The sequence below is a fragment of the Scyliorhinus torazame genome, chromosome 5, assembly GCF_047496885.1.
Source record: "Scyliorhinus torazame isolate Kashiwa2021f chromosome 5, sScyTor2.1, whole genome shotgun sequence".
In the NCBI taxonomy this organism is placed as follows: Eukaryota; Metazoa; Chordata; class Chondrichthyes; order Carcharhiniformes; family Scyliorhinidae; genus Scyliorhinus; species Scyliorhinus torazame.
This window is the reverse complement of record NC_092711.1, coordinates 95,086,357-95,103,353: the sequence shown is the minus strand read 5'-3', so window position 1 is coordinate 95,103,353 and position 16,997 is coordinate 95,086,357. Positions and strand designations below refer to the sequence as shown.

General features: G+C 45.3%; 1 protein-coding gene and 1 long non-coding RNA gene across 2 annotated transcripts in view; both read left to right on the top strand.

Annotated features, from left to right (window-relative positions):
• The window catches only part of LOC140418992 (uncharacterized), a 226,194-nt gene that overhangs the window by 40,212 nt on the left and 168,985 nt on the right, over window positions 1-16,997 (top strand). The gene's annotated exons all lie outside the window — the stretch shown is intronic.
• On the top strand, window positions 928-6,941 carry LOC140418983 (uncharacterized). Its single transcript, XR_011945461.1, has 2 exons — window positions 928-2,069; window positions 2,524-6,941. It is a non-coding gene; the product is annotated as an uncharacterized lncRNA (long non-coding RNA).

Sequence of the window (16,997 nt, the reverse complement as noted above, 5' to 3'; positions counted from 1 at the left end):
AGAGACCATTTAAATGCCCAGACTGCAGGAAGTGCTGCAAAAGTTCCTGGGAACTGCTCCACCATAAACGTATTCACATTGATGAGAAACCTTTTAAATGCCCAGACTGTGAGAAGTGCTTTAAAAGTTCCGGGGAACTGATGCGTCATCAGCGTATTCAGACTGATGAGAAACCGTTCAGGTGCTCTTACTGCGGAACTGGGTTCAAGACATCATCTGTCCTCACTGTACACCAGCGAACTCACACTGGGGAGAGACCGTTCACCTGCTCCCAGTGTGGGAAGACATTCACTCAGTCATCCAGCCTGCTGGCACATCAGCGAGTTCACACTAGGGAGAGGCCGTACACCTGCCCCAAGTGTGGGAAGAGATTCACACAGTCATCCAACCTGATGAGACACCAGCGAATTCACAAGTAATTACAGTGAGTGGACATTCTGATCAGCTGCTCCCCTCCCTTCCACTAGCTCCACCGGGCCAAACTGTCTCTAAAAATCCCCCTTGTCTGAGTGTGAACTCGGATCTATCTCCGGTTGCTCTCCGATCTCCTGTCATGTCCTGTTCAATCTCATCTTGATTACAAGACCTGCCTTCTGCTCCCTTGACCCAATTCTCACTAAACCGCTGACCATCCAACTTCCCCACATTAATTGTTATCGTTAACAGTTCTCTCTCTCTTCTGGCTTTGGCCCTCTCACTTTTAAATACACTATCTTCACCTTTCCTGAGAAAACAACCTTTGACCCCAACTTCCTGCAAAGTACCACCCCATCTCCAAACTCCCTTTCCTCACCAACATGGTGTCCCCCAAGGATCTATCCTTGGCCCCTCCTATTTCCCATCGACATGATGGCACTAGAATCCATAGAATCCCTAAAGTGCAGAAGGAGGCCATTCGGTCACTCAGGATTGCACTATATGCCTGAAAAAGTGCGCTAGCTAGGCCCATAACCTCACCCTATCCCCATAACACCACCTAACCTGTACATCTTTGGACTGTGGCAGCACCCGCAGGAAACCCACACAGATTTGGGGAGAATGCACAAACTCCATACTGACAATCATCCAAGGCCAGATTCAAACCCGGTCCCGGTTTCTTCGGGTGCTAAAGTTTCCTCCCATAAGTCCCGAAAGACGTGCTTGTTAGATGAATTGGATGGGAATAGAGGGATATAGACCCAGGAAGTGTAGAAGATTTTAGTTTAGACAGGTAGCATGGTCGGCACGGGCTTGGAGGGCCGAAGGGCCTGTTCCTGTGCTGTACTTTTCTTTGTTCTTTGTTCTATTCTGAATTCTCCCTCTGTGTACCCGAACAGGTGCCGGAATGTGGCGACGAGGGGCTTTTCATAGTAACTTCATTGCAGTTTTAATATACGCCTACTTGTGACAGTAAAGATTATTTTTTTTAAAATTAAATTAAATTTTCCTACTGGAGCTGATGAATGGTGGCCATAGTTCCCACAATCCCCCGCGGCCCAGAGACCGCTCGATGCAACTGGCTCATTGCGCAGGCGCTGCGCGCGCATGCTCCAGGCCCAGCCAGCCGCGGGACATTCTGGATGGCTCCTCTGTTCCGAGTCGGAGAGGACCGGGAAGTGGTGGTGTAGATGGGCTGCAGTAAACTGGTCAGGATATGGAATCCAGGGGGAGTGATGGAGCCAGCTCTGGACGGGGAGAGTTTCTCAACCCCTCAGTGAACGCCGCAAACCCTAAATAAGACGCTGCCGGAGCGAGTTTGTTGGTCCGGTTCCTGACCCTGGGATCAGGGCCAGGTGAACAGCCGCCATGATGGTTCAGAGAAAGGAAGAGCGCATGCGATGGCGTCTGGGTAACGTAAGAGAGAATGGGCAGAACTTTCAGGGTCTCTTTTCCAACTGGGTCCTAGTGCCCGGAAAGACAACACCTCAGAATAGTTTAAAGTTGTTAATTGGAACTGCCTCACAGCGACTGAGACCCGGATTCGAATCCGAACTTGGGTGGCTGTCGTTGTGAAGTTTGCACATTCTCCCCGTGTCTGCCTGGGTTTCTTCCGGTGCTCTGCTGTCCTCCCACAACCCAAAGATCTGCAGGTTAGGTGGGGTTATGGGGATAGGGTAGGGGAGTGGACTTAGGCTGGATGTTCTTTGAGAAGATCATCTTTGCTGCACAGAGGGGTCTGGGCTAGTCGGAGCGGCTGGTCTGCTCCTGATCTGTTTAAAACACCAATTTGTAGATCCCTATGGGGGGAGAATGTAGGGCTTCCTCTGGCTGCTCGCCTCTCTTCCGTGGTCTTGTCCATGTTCAGGTGGCCCTGGAACGGAAACATGAGGTGTCCTCCAGTACACTTGACACCTTCCACACCTGTTGGTACCTCAGGGTGCAGAGTGCTTCTGAGACACTGAAAACAACATTCTGGTTTAGTTAAAAAGTTTTCCTTGTTTTTGTTGTGATTTTGCCTTCTTTTACTTTGATTGGGCAACATATTTGGGGAATAAGAGAGAGAAGAATATTCCATAGAAATTCCATAGTCAACTCCTTTTACAGGGGATTGGAAGGAGAGGATGTCACACATTCACGATGAGTTGAACATCACCAGCCTTTGATGTAGGAAAGGATCTGAAACATCAGTGTGACTGGAAAAGCACCGAGACCCACACCGACACACACCCGAGTGAGAGAGTTCCAGTGAACTGACTGTGGAAAGGGCTTCAACTATTACACAACCTGAAAAAAAATCATATCATTCACAGCGGGGAGACATTGTACAATTATTCTTTGTGTCAACGAGGCTTTAACTGATTATCCAATCCAGTGACGCCATGGTGAAACCGTGGAAATGTGGGGACTGTGGGAAGGGTTTCAGCTCCCCATCTGCACTAGAAACTCATAAACGCAGTCACACTGGAGAGAGGTTGTTCACTTGCTCCACCTGTGGAAAAGAATTCACTCAGTCATCCAGCCTAATGACACACCACCGAGTTCACACTGGAAAGAAACCCTACAATTGCTCTCAGTGTGGGAAGAGCTTCTAGTGTTCATCCCACCTCACTGAACATCTACGGGTTCACACTGGAGAGAGACCATTCCACTGCTCTGAGTGCGGGCAGAGATTCACTTGTTCTTCCCACCTCATTCTACACAAGCGTGTTCACACTGGTGAGAGGCCGTACGCCTGCTCTGTGTGTGGGAAGGGATTTATTAGATCATCACATCTTCTTAGACACCAGCGTGTTCACACTGAAGAGAAGGTATTCACCTGCACGGAGTGTGAGAAGAGTTTCACTAATTTACCTAATTTTCTGAATCACCAGCGAATTCACAATGAAGAGAAACCCTTTACCTGTGCTGAGTGTGGGAAGGGATTCGCTGCAAAATCGCAGCTTAGGACACATACACTTGTTCACACTGATGAGAGACCATTTCATTGTTCTGACTGTGAGAAGAGCTTTAAAAGCAGAAGGGAGTTGATGAACCACCAGCGAATCCATTCGGGGGAGAAGCCGTTCACCTGCCCCGTGTGCGATAGAGGATTCACTCAGCCATCCGCTCGTCTGAGTCACCAGAGAGTTCACATGTGATTACAGGGATTGGATTCCTACACTCAGGAATGAACCATGTTCATTCTGACAGTACAGATTTATTTCCCTTGATGTTAAACTCCAGCCCAGTTAATGGGATTAACAGAATGGAAATGAATTGCATTAAACACAGTGTTGGAGTCCTTAATTTCTGTAAGATAAGAGGAGACTGATTGATGTCCTGTTACCGACTGTTCCATTGTTGGGTCTTTTCTCCTTTGTTAATGGAACACTTGGATTTATATAGCGCCTCTCACAACTTCAGGATGTCCCAAAGTGCTTTCCAGACAATGAGGTTCTTTTGAAGTGTAGTCACTGTTGTAATGTAGGAAATGCAGCAGCCAGATTGTGTACAACAGGCTCCTACAATCACAAATAAGATGCTGGAAATACTCAGCAGGTCAGGCAGCATCTGTGAAGCAAGAAAGTGAGTTCAAAACAGAACTATGATTATGACCAGATTATCTGTTCAGTGCTCATCACCGAGGGCTTTATATTGAGCAGTTCACCCAAGAGAACTTCCTTCGAAATATCACCAAGGGAACTTTTACGTCTAGCTGCAAGAGCAGATGGGGTTATATTGGAAGGTTTTCTCAGAAAGACAGTGCTGTATTCCCTCAGTACAGTGCTGTATTCCCTCAGTACAGTGCTGTATTCCCTCAGTACAGTGCTGTATTCCCTCAGTACAGTGCTGTATTCCCTCAGTACAGTGCTGTATTCCCTCAGTACAGTGCTGTATTCCCTCAGTACAGTGCTGTATTCCCTCAGTACTGTGCTGTATTCCCTCAGTACTGTGCTGTATTCCCTCAGTACAGTGCTGTATTCCCTCTGTACAGTGCTGTATTCCCTCTGTACAGTGCTGTATTCCCTCAGTACAGTGCTGTATTCCCTCTGTACAGTGCTGTATTCCCTCTGTACAGTGCTGTATTCCCTCAGTACAGTGCTGTATTCCCTCAGTACAGTGCTGTATTCCCTCAGTACAGTGCTGTATTCCCTCAGTACAGTGCTGTATTCCCTCTGTACAGTGCTGTATTCCCTCTGTACAGTGCTGTATTCCCTCAGTACAGTGCTGTATTCCCTCAGTACAGTGCTGTATTCCCTCAGTACAGTGCTGTATTCCCTCAGTACAGCATCGGAATACCAGCCGGATTTTATGGTCAGGTTTCTGGAGCTGAAGTTGAACCCACATCATCCTGACTCAGATGGGAACGTTACCACTGAACAATAACACCTCATCGTTAACTCGAGATTATTTCCGCTCTCTCATCCTTGGTTGCTCTCCTGAACACATTAATCCATTGGGCTGTCAGACAAATCCAAGTGGATTCAACAGGTTTCCAGGGTTCGTGCTGATGCTACAGCAAGAGATCGAGAAGGCTTTTATTTCAAGAACTGGCATCAAGTATCACAACATGGTGACAATTTGAACTCAAGGCTTTGCCTTTCAAAGACTTTGGCCTTAACCATTCAGGCCATTTGTTACTTTCTGAGAGAAAGAGCTTGAGATGGAACTTGCCTCCAAACCAATTGCCAAGACTCCTGATTCTGATGTAAAAATACCATTTAAAACCAGCAAGTCGGCATAATTGTTGCCAAAATTGCTAAAGTAAAATTATAGCTTTTCTATTTCAAACTTCGAAAGGGAGATTTACCTGAAGCTGAGAGGGATTATTAAATATTCAGAACAAACCCTGATGACAAACAGTCTGGGTGGTTCCCGGGAATCGGAAAATAAAGTTTCCTATAGGGAAATAAATTGAAGATTAAGAAAACCCGCCAGCCCCACAATACCGCAAATTGAATTTGAATTCATTTTGAAAATAAAAAACATCTAAACTGTTGATACCTGGAATCAAATTACAATGTCTGATTCCTGTTTTAAAGGTAGTAGGAATACTGGACAGTAACATTTCTCTAAGCCTCATGAATGAGATATCTAATGGGATGTGTAAAATTATATAAGAGCAAGTGATTGAGCGCAGGAATAAAGTTAAGGAAAAATAACCCCACTAAATGGGAATTGGAATACCTCACTGTGGGTGTAGTTCAGTGGAATATATCAATGTGGTACTGATGTATATTTTAATAAAAGGAAAGTGTAGATGAGACTAATACATTGATGGCTCTCTTGGAGATGTTTGTATCGTTGTGGATGAACTTTCAAAGAGAATTGCATTTGATAAAATGGCCACTGCCTAAGACATTGAAGCATTCAGGGGGAGATGAGCAAAAATATTTACAGACACATATAAGTGGGACTAGGCAGTAAATGATTCATTTTCAGGTGAGCTACATTTTATATTTACTGAAGTAAGCTAATAAGATCAAGGAAGCCATTTTGAAACTAACATTTAAATGAAAAGGGCATTTTGTATTCAGCAATTGATCGGTTATATTAATCAATGATGTGTATTAATTATTCACTAGTCAGAAACAAATTATTAATTAAGTAGTGTGCCACAGTTGATTTTAATTGACGATTTAATAATCTGTTAGTGGTTGTGTTAAAAGACTTGGTTGTACCTAAAACTGTGTAAGCCTGTTTTAAATTCTATATTACAGCTTCTGTGAGAAGGAATGTATGATCTGATATGATGGTTAGCAACAAGTCTTCATACACTTGGTAACCTTATTTGTAACTGGAAAGTCACACAATGATGGGAGGGATACATTAAACATTCCCATTGTATCCCGATCTGCGACATTTACCAAAATGGTTGAAACCCAATCAAACCGATTCAGGTATGAAATTGACCAACCATTGAGTTCTAATTAGTTTATTCAAACTGTGGGAGGATCTACTTAGGTACTTAAAACCCGAGGAGAAGGTCTGTTGCCAGCCAAGTACTGGAATCTCCAAAGCAAGGTTCCCATCAGAATTGTCAAAGAAGGGGTACCAGAGGGATTATGTTTTTACAGCCTGATCAACCAAGAGAAATGGTAAAAGTCTGTTTTGTGTCAATAAGTTTCCCCTTTTCCTTCTGTATCGATCAGTTTACCCTTTTCCTTCTGTATCGATCAGTTTACCCTTTTCCTTCTGTATCGATCAGTTTACCCTTTTCCTTCTGTATCGATCAGTTTACCCTTTTCCTTCTGTATCGCTATGTATCTTTTTAAAAATACATTAGTTTCAATTTACCATCTGAACTTCCTGATTTCCTAACGTTAAGTCTTGTTCAAACTAAAACAATTGAGTGAACGATTTACAAACACTGGTGGATTGGTTGATTGCAATTAGACTTAAACAATTCTATGTTTTAATATGAGATCACCTGAAAGTCTCTGAATTGTCTGCATTGGATGGAACCCTTGTAGCCTCATGTGAGGATATCGGTGTCAGTGTGCAGCTGTGATTTGTCAAATTTAAAATAACTTATTCAGAAATGCTTTGTGTAATTTACTGAAGAATAAATCCCAGACGTGCTCAAACTGTGTCCTAGGCCAAACTAGTTTCAGCTGATGCTTCATCAATGACCGGAGTCCCATGATAAGGTCAAAAGGCGGGATGCTCGCTGATGACTGCACAATGTTCACCATTTGCGACTCCTCAGTTACTGAAGCGTCCATGGCCAAATGCAGCGAGATAATGTCTAGGTTTATACAGACAAGTGGTAAGTTTCATTTGTGCCACACAAGTGCCAGACTATGACCACCTCCAACAAGAGAGGATCTAACTATTGCCCCTTGACATTAAATAGCATTACCATCATTGAATCCCTCGCTGTCAACATCCTAGGGTTACCATTGACCAGAAACCAAACTGGACTAGCCATAAATATTGTGGCTGCAAGAGCAGATCAAAGGCTAGGATCCTACGGCGAGTAACTCACTTCCTGACTCCCTAAAGCCTGTGCACCATCTACAAGACACAAATCAGGAATATAATGGAATACTCCCCACTTGTCTGGATGGGTGCAGAACCAACAACACTCAAGACAAGGACAAAGTAACCCACTTGATTGGCACCCTATCCACAAACATTCACTCCCTTCACCACGTATGAAAAATGGCAGCTGTGTGTACCATCTACAAGATGCACTGCAGTAACTCACCAAGGCTCCTTAGGCAGCAACTTCCAAACTCAGCATCTCTACCATCTAGAAGCAGAATGGCAGCAGGTACCTGGGAACCACCACCTGGAAGTTCCCCTCCAAATCACTAACCATTCCTATTTGGAAATATATATATTTAAAAATATATATTACTGGCAACATCGAGGGCCAGGGCCTGTACTGCGCTGTAATGTTCCATGTTCTATGTCACTGGGTCAAAATCCTTGAACTCCCTCCATAACCGCACAGTGGGTGTACCCACACCTAAGGGACTGCAGCAGATGAAGACGGCAGCTCACCACTACCTTCTCAAGGTCTTCTAGAGATGAGCAATAAATGGTGGCCGAGCCAATGACACCCACATTCCGTAAAAAAAATTTAAACTGTGACCGTAAAAGGAGAAAACATTTTTAAATCATCAAGGCATTGACTCATACTCCAATCAGGACAGAACGAAAAACACTGGTTATGGTCAACAGGAGTAAAATTAAAGTAAAAGGGAATTGAGTTTGGACAATTGGAGGCTTGGAAGAAATAATACTGAATTAGAACGATCCACAGGATGGATGCAGGCAAAGGGAGAGCTGGAGAATCTTCAAATCCAAGCCCGATCTGTCACTTTAATGATTTGTACTTAGTCTTATTTGTTAGTAAATTAAAGTCGCCATAGCCCCAGATGACCAGAGGCTGATTTCCTCTTTGAGGGGGAGAGCTGACTGGTGGTGATTTAACCTGAGGATCACCACACCTCAGGCGAGGAGTAAGATTGAGAAGGCGGGGCCTTCATGAATAACCTCAGCTGGTTCAGGAATTGAACCCGTGCTGTTGACTTTATTCTGCATCACAAACCAGCTCTCTAGCCAACTGACCTCAACCAGCCCCCAGTTATATCCTAGTATTTTAGAATTAGCAGCTCTGCTAAGGATAAGGAATATCATTGAGTGACGTGTGGCGTGCTTATTCAAGTAAATATAATTAGCTAATTTTACCAGTCTCAGTGTGTCTTCTCAGGTATGTAATCAAGAAATCAGGAAAACAAGCTCATATCTTATAAAAAGCTGGATTGGCCAAAATTAATTGTGAGAACTGAGAGGGAGGAACTGAGGGAGATCAATATTAGTAGAGAAATGGTGTTGGGGAAATTGAGGGATTGAAGGCATAAATCCCCAGGGCCTGATATTCTGCATCCCAAAGTACTTAAACGAGTGGCTCTAGAAATAGTGGATGCATTGGTGGTCATCTTCCAGGATTCTATAGACTCTGGAACAGTTCCTGCAGATTGGAGGGTGGATTATGTAATCCCACTATTTAAAAAAGGGAGGTAGAGAGGAAACAGGGAATTATAGACCAATAAGCCTGATGCAATAAACCTTGAATCCATTATCAAGGTTTTGTAGCTGAGCTCTTGGGAAAAAAGTGGCAGGATCGGACAGAGTCCGAGGGCAGCACGGTAGCATTGTGGTTAGCACAATTGCTTCACAGCTCCAGGGTCCCAGGTTCGATTCTCGGCTTGGGTCACTGTGCGGAGTCTGCACGTTCTCCCCGTGTGTGCGTGGGTTTCCTCCGGGTGCTCCGGTTTCCTCCCACAGTCCAAAGATGTGCAGGTTAGGTGGATTGGCCATGATAAATTGCCCATAGTGTCCAAAATTGCCCTTAGTGTTGGGTGGGGTTACTGGGTGATGGGGATAGGGTGGAGATGTGGGCTTGGGTAGGGTGCTCTTTCCAAGAGCCGGTTCAGACTCGATGGGCCGAATCGCCTCCTTCTGGACTGTAAATTCTATGAGTCAGCATGGATTTATGAAGGGAAAATTTAATTTTGAGGATGTAACTAGTAGAATTGATTTTTTTTTTTTAAATTTAGAGTACCCCATTCAATTTAGTGTGGCCAATCCACCTACCCTGTACATCTTTAGGTTGTGGGGGAGAAACCCATGCAAACACGGGGAGAATGTGCAAACTCTCCACGGACAGTGACCCAGAGCTGGGATCGAACCTGGGACCTCGGCGCCGTGAGACAGCAGTGCTAACCACTGATACATTTACATTGTATCCAACCTTGTGCAAAACCTATCATGGGAGCGTTTGATGGGCCAATGTAGAGGACCACTCCTCCAACCTCTCCCCGTAACCCCACCTAACCATTGGACATTCGGGGGAAATCTTTTAGAATGGGCAATCCACCTAACCTGTGCAACTTTGGACTGTGGGAGGAAACCGGAGCACCCGGAAGGAACCCACACAGCTACGGGAAGAAATTGCAAACTCTACACAGTCACCCAAGGCTGGAATCGAATCCCCTCCCTCTGATCTCCAGTCAGCCTCTGTTCGAATGAAAAGAGCCCCAGTTTCTCTAATCTCTCCTGCTAACTAAAGCCTCTCTTCCCTGGGATCATCTCAGTGAATCTCTTCTACACCCTCTCCATGGCCTTGACATCCTTCCTGGTGTAAGATCCCCCAAACCTGAAATTATATTCTAACTGCAGCCTCACCAATGATTTGTACAGATTTAAATGACCTCTGTCCTTTTGTACTTCACACCCAGAATTATAAAACCTTGGATCCCATGTGTTTTTTAAACACTTTATCAACTTGTCTGCCCACATTTAAACATTTGTGTATCTGAACTCCTTTTAGGGTTTGGGAGATATTAACATGGCTGAAATACATTGACATCCAATGTCTGATATAATGTGTGTTATGGGAGAGAGAAGTTTAGTCTCAGTTAGAAACTCAAGCAGGCGCTTCACTGCAGACAGGTCACCTTGGAAACGCTGATAAGACATTCCTTCACTGCAGACAGGTCACCGTGGAAACGCTGATAAGACATTCCATTCCACAGAATCGACTCATTGGAAACTCTAATCGGATTGGGGAGAGGACAGAGTTTGTCTGTTATTAACCTCAACATAAACTTAAACCAGAGTGAATAATGGAACAGATTAAATTCTAATGTGTGATGCTTATATCTACAGTAATGGAATTATCAGAAATAACAGAATTAACAGGTAGGGTAGTTTAGGGAAAATGAGGAAATTACTGAAGAAACGTAACTGCTGGGAACCAGGAATGTGTCCTTGTAAATCAGATTAGAGAAATTCCTGCTGTCTTTTCCTCACTTGCTGCATGAACTGTGTTCTGGACTGGCCACCAAACCTCAGGAAAGATACATTGCACTTGGTAACTGTCCAGTACATATTGACCATGATGAAGTGAGGCTGGTGAACTGAGTGAGTCCCTTCCCACACACAGAGAACATTAACGGTCACTCCTCAGTGTGAACAGGTCGATGAATCTCCAGGTCTGATTAAATCTGTTCCACAGTCCCCAGATTTCCAAGGTTTCTTCCAGCGTGACTACATATCGTTGGAAAGGTCAGACCATCGGCTAAAACGTCATCCACATTCCGAGCACAGGAACTGTTTCTCCCACATTGAACAGGGTCTTTGAACAAAGAACAATACAACACAGGAACAGGCCCTTCGGCCCTCCAAGCCTGTACCGGTCATAATACCAACCTTTTCCAAACCCTCAGTACATCCTTGTGCCGTATCCCTCTATACCCATCCTATCCATGTCTTTGTCAAGATGCCTTTTGAACACCGTTAATGTATCTGCTTCCACAACCTCCCCTGGCAATGCGTTCCAGGCACTCACCACCCTCTGCGTAAAAAAAACTGCTCGCACATCTCCTCTAAACTTTGCACCACGGATCTTAAACCTATGTCCCCTGGTGACTGACCCCTCCACACGAGGAAAGAGTGCCTGCCCATCCACTCTATCTATGCCCCTCATAATCTTGTCGACCTCTATCAGGTTAACCCTCAACCTCTGTCTTTCCAATGAAAACAATCCGAGTCTATTCAGCCTCTCCACATCGCTAACACCCTCCAGACTCGGCAACATCCTGGTAAACCTCCTCTGCACCCTCTCCAAAGCCTCCACATCCTTCTGGAACTGTGGCGACCAGAATTGTGGACAATTTTCCAAGTGTGGCCTTAACAAGGTTTTATACAGCGGTAGCACGACTTGCCAGTTTTTATACTTGATGCCCCGTCAAATGAAGGCAAGCATTCCATATGTTTTCTTGAGTACCTTGTCCATTTGTGCTGCCAACTTCAAAGGTCTGTGCACATGCACACACACATCTCTCTGGCTTTCTATATTCCTAGGAGTTTTGCCATTTACGGTATATTTCCCCTCATAATATAACAATATTCTCCAGTAATGCTACTCCCCCACCCCTTTTACATCCCTCTCTATCACTCCTGAAACATCTATATCCTCCAACGTTCAGCTGCAAATACTGCTCTTCCTTTAAACATGTTTCTGTGATAGCCACAGCATCGTAATTCCAAGTGCTAATAAGTGCTCTAAGTTCATCTGCCTCCCCACTATATTTCTGGCATTGAAACAAATACACTTCAAACCACTATGTTTGAGCAGACAGGGTGATGTTGTTCTCTTATTTTTGTTTTCCAATTCCCCTTCAATTATCACACCTTCTACGCTAGCGCTCTGGTTCCCATCCCCCTGCCGTACTAGTTTAAATCCTCCCGAGTGACTCTAGCAAACCTCCCAGCCAGGATATTGGTGTCCCTCCAGTTTAGATGCAATACATCCTTCCTGTACAGATCACACCTGCCTTGGAAAAGATCCCAGTGGCTGTTCACCCTCCCCCTTCAGGATGTCCTGTGTTCATTCAGAGACATCCTGGACCCTGGCAGCAGGGAGGCAACATGCCATCCTGGAGTCTCTTTCCCGTCCAAATAAGCACCTATCTGTGCCCCTTCCTGTAGAGTCCCCTATAACTATTGTTCTCCCGCACTTTGCCCTCCCCTGCTGAGCAACAGAGCCAGTTGTGGTGCCACTATTCAGGCTGCTGTTGTTGTTTTCCCCACTGGACTATTCCCCACCTCCCCCCCCCCCAACAGTATCCAAAACGGTATACCTGTTAGAGAGGGGGACAGCCATAGGGGATTCCTGCACTGCCTGCCTGCCCTTTCTAGCGGTCACTCACCTGTCTGATCCAGTGAACAGACCGTGCAAATAACTTTAACCAGTTACACAGCCTGAAAAAAACATCACACCATTCACAGCAGGGAGACACCGTGCACGTGTCCTGTGTGGACGAGGCTTCAACTGATCATCCAACCTGGAGAGACACAAGGACATCGGCATCATGGAGAAAGTGTGGAAATGAGGACTGGTAAACGGTTCAAATGTTCAGCTCAGCTGGAAAATCATCGACGCAGTCACAATGGGGAGAAGCCAATCATCTGTTCTGTGAGTGGGAAGGGATTCAGAAGGTCAGCCAGCCTCATGTCACACCAACAAATTCACACTGAGGAAAGGCCATTCAGCTGCACTCACTGTGAAAAAGAGGTTCAGGCGGTTATCTAACTTCAATGTATACCAACATGTTCATACTGGGGAAAGACTGTTCACTTGCTCCGTGGGTGGGAAGAGATTCATTCATTCATCCAGCCTTCTGATACACAAGCAAATACACACCGAGGAGAATCCACTTATTTGTACTCAGTGTGGGAAGAATTTCAGGCAGTCATCCACTCTCATTGCACACCAACATATTTACACTGGGGAAACTTCATCTGCTCTGTATGTGGGAAGAGATACTCTCAAGGCAGCAGCCTGCTGTTTGTTACACACACGTACACACACAGGGGAGAAGCCATTCATCTGCTCTGTGTGTGGAAAAGGATTCACTCAGTCATTTAACCTCTTGACACATCAACAGCTACATGAGTGACTGAAAAGACTGGATTTTGCTGTTATTGCTGCTGTCAATCACATACAAGATTGATAGTCTTACAATATTTGGTTTATTTCTGCTGATGTCAACAACCCCTATAACTGGCTGCAGTTTAATATTCTGGATTTGTCACTGAACGTGGGGCTGCAGGGACTCTTTTTAAAATCATCTTTCCTCTTTATCCGAGGTCTCTCTCAGGAACACACTTACTATAGCGTTATGAACTTTTACTTTAATCCTAAATAGTTTTTGGTTTCTGAAACATTCCACTTGATCTCCCAATTGGAAAATGCTGATTAATCATTGCTGACAATTCTTTCTGACTCACACATTCTTCACTGTGACACCACCATTATGAAATTAAATTATCAACATGAAATAAAACCGTAAAATATTTCACAGGTTCATCAATAGAAACTTAATCAATCAACATTATTATTGATGAAGTTTGGAAGTTGCTGAGTTGAATCATTTCTGACACAGCAGCAGCAACATTTGGTAAAGGTGGAACCCACAACAAAGACGGTTTTGAGACCCACTCAGCAGAGATGACATCTGTCATTGAAGCAAAAGGCAAAGCCGACCTGATGCCCAACATAAACCCAAGAGCTAGAACAGTGCATCACTTGGGACTTGAACATTGCAAAGACTATTGCGTAAAAGATGGAGATGCTGTGCAAATAAACACTGGAGCAGCCTCTGTCAAGGAATCTGAAACCAAAAATAGTTTCATATTTCTTTTGGTTTCAGATTCCAGCATCTGAAGTAATTTGCTTTTATCAAGGAATCTGAAATGCCTTTGATTATGGATTTTTAAAAAAAAATTTAGAGTACCCAAGTCATTTTATCCAATTAAGGGGCAATTTACCACAGCCAATCCACCTACCCTGCACGTTTTTGGGTTGTGGGAGCGAAACCCACGCAAACACGGGGAGAATCTGCAAACTCCACAGATTGACCCGGAGCCAGGTTTGAACCAGGGACCGGCACCGTGAGGCAGCAGTGCAAACCACTGCGCCACTGTGCTGCCCTGATTATGGATTCGGGTGAAGTTCTCACCAACAGATGTAAACATGTCCCGCTGGGTTGAACAAGACTGTGAGCTGTACCCCTGCGAGACGGACACCTCCCGGTCTCTTTGACTCTCCTGCAGCTTCCCGTCATGGTTGAGTTGGACAAGCAATCCTCATCACATGAACTGGAAAAGGCCATTGATTGTTGAGAAAGCAGAAAGGCACCCAGCAAGGATGGCATTCCAACTAAACTGTTCAAACACAAAGTCTCATCGACTGTCACACCTTCATGGCCTGCTCCCCCTCTGTTGTTGACTGTTCCTCATTTCGAGGATGACATCTACTCAGAGTCACGTGTTTTCTCTTGTGGTCTTTTTGCGATGGGAGAAGGTGTTTCTTGACCTGCAGATCTTTGGCAGAGATCCCTCTCTGCTACTCTCTGCCTCTTCATTGAGGCGTTGGAATTCAAAAGTAATAATAATAATAATCTTTATTATTGTCACGTAGGCTTGCATTATCAGTGTAATGAAGTTACTGTGAAAATCCCCCAGTCGCCACACTCTGGCGCCTGTTCGGGTGACTAATTCACCTAACAAGCACGTCTTTCGAGGAGAATATGCAGACTCCGCACAGACAGTGACCCAAGTGGGAATCGAACATGGGACCCTGGGACTCTGAAGCAATGGTGCTAACCACTGTGCTACCATGCTGCCCTAATGATGCAGTTTGGTGGGCATGTTGTCACGATAGTGACTGATTGGCAGGTATTAGACAGGAGCTGAGGAGCATAAAGTGGGAACAATTGTTCGTGGGGAAATGCACAACAGTAATGTGGTGGTTATTTAAGGAGCACTTGCTGCGAGTGCTGAATAGTTTTGTCCCACTGAGACGAGGAAGGAATGGTAAGGTGAATGAATCTTGGATGACAAGAGAAATGGAGCTGCTAGTCAAGAGGAAGACGAAGCTTACGCAAGGCTGAGGAAGCAAGGATCTTGCACGGCTCTAGAGGGTTACAAGGTAGCCAGGAATCAACTCATAAATGGACTGAGGAGAGCTAGAAGGGGGCATGAAAAAGCCGTGGCAGGAAGGATTCGGGAAAACCTCAAGGCGTTCTACACTTATGTGAGAAATAAGAGGATGATCAGAGTGAGAATAGGGCCGATCAGGGATAGTGGAGGGAACTTGTGCCTAGAGTCTGAGGAGATGGGGAGGCCCCAAATGAATATTTTGCTTCAGTATTCTTGCTCATAAGAGCAGTGTGAACTAGGTTAATAGACTCAAACAGGTTGACATTAAGAAGGAGGATGTGCTGGAAATTTTGAAAAGCATCAAGATAGATAAGTCCCATGTGCCTGACAGGATTTACCCAAGGTTACTACGGGAAGCGAGGGAGGAGATTGCTGCACTGTTGGCGATGATCTTTGCGTCCTCGCTCTACACTGGAGTAGTACCAGATGATTGGAGGGAGGCAAATGTTGTTCCCCTGTTCAAGAAAGGGAATAAGGAAATCCCTGGGAATTACAGACCCATCAGTCTTACGTCTGTGGTGAGCAAAGTACTGCAACGGATTCTGAGAGATAGGATTTATGATTATTTAGAAAACCATAGTTTTGACTTCCGGGTGCGGCGATGACCAGCTGAGTCGCACGTTTCGGCAGCTCCCTGTGAAACGGACTTTTGGGCTCTTGATAGGAGCCCCAACGGCAATTTTGACGGCTAAAAACACTGTGCGGTAAACCAGAAGGGAATCCCCCCTGGATACGGATGGAAAAAGGAGAGAGTGGCCAGATTGCAGTGGATCCTTTAGAACAGCGGCAAGGAAGGCAAGCAAAAACCAAGATGGCGTTGGAAGGTGGCAGTTTAACATGGGGCCCTGAACAACAAGAGTTCTTGAAATGCTGTGTGGAAGAGATCAAAAAGGAAATGAAGAAAGAGCTGTTGGCCCCGATACTACAGGCGATCGAAGGGCTTAAGGAGGAACAAAAGACCCAGGAGCGGGAGCTTCGGGTCGTGAAGGCAAAGGCAGCCGAGAATGAGGACGATATACAGGGCCTGGTGGTGAAGACGGAGACGCAGGAGGCACATCAGAAACGATGTGTGGAAAGGTTGGAGGCACTGGAAAACAACGCAAGGAGGAACAACCTGAGGATTCTTGGTCTTCCTCAAGTTGTGGAGGGAGCGGACGTCGGGGCATATGTGAGCACGATGCTGCACTTGTTAATGGGAGCGGAGGCCCCGGCGGGTCCGTTGGAGGTGGAGGGAGCATACCGAGTGATGGTGCGAGGACCGAGAGCAGGAGAAATTCCCAGAGCCATAGTGGTGAGATTCCTCCATTTTAAGGATAGAGAAATGGTCCTTAGATGGGCGAAGAAAACTCGGAGCAGTAAATGGGAGAACGCGGTGATCCGCGTTTATCAAGACTGGAGTGCGGAGGTGGCGAGAAGGAGGGCGAGCTTTAATCGGGCCAAGGCGGTGCTTCATAAAAAGAAGATAAAATTTGGAATGCTGCAACCGGCAAGACTGTGGGTCACATATCGAGGGAGGCACCACGACTTTGAGACGGCGGATGAAGCGTGGACTTTTATTGTGGAAGAAAAACTGGAAT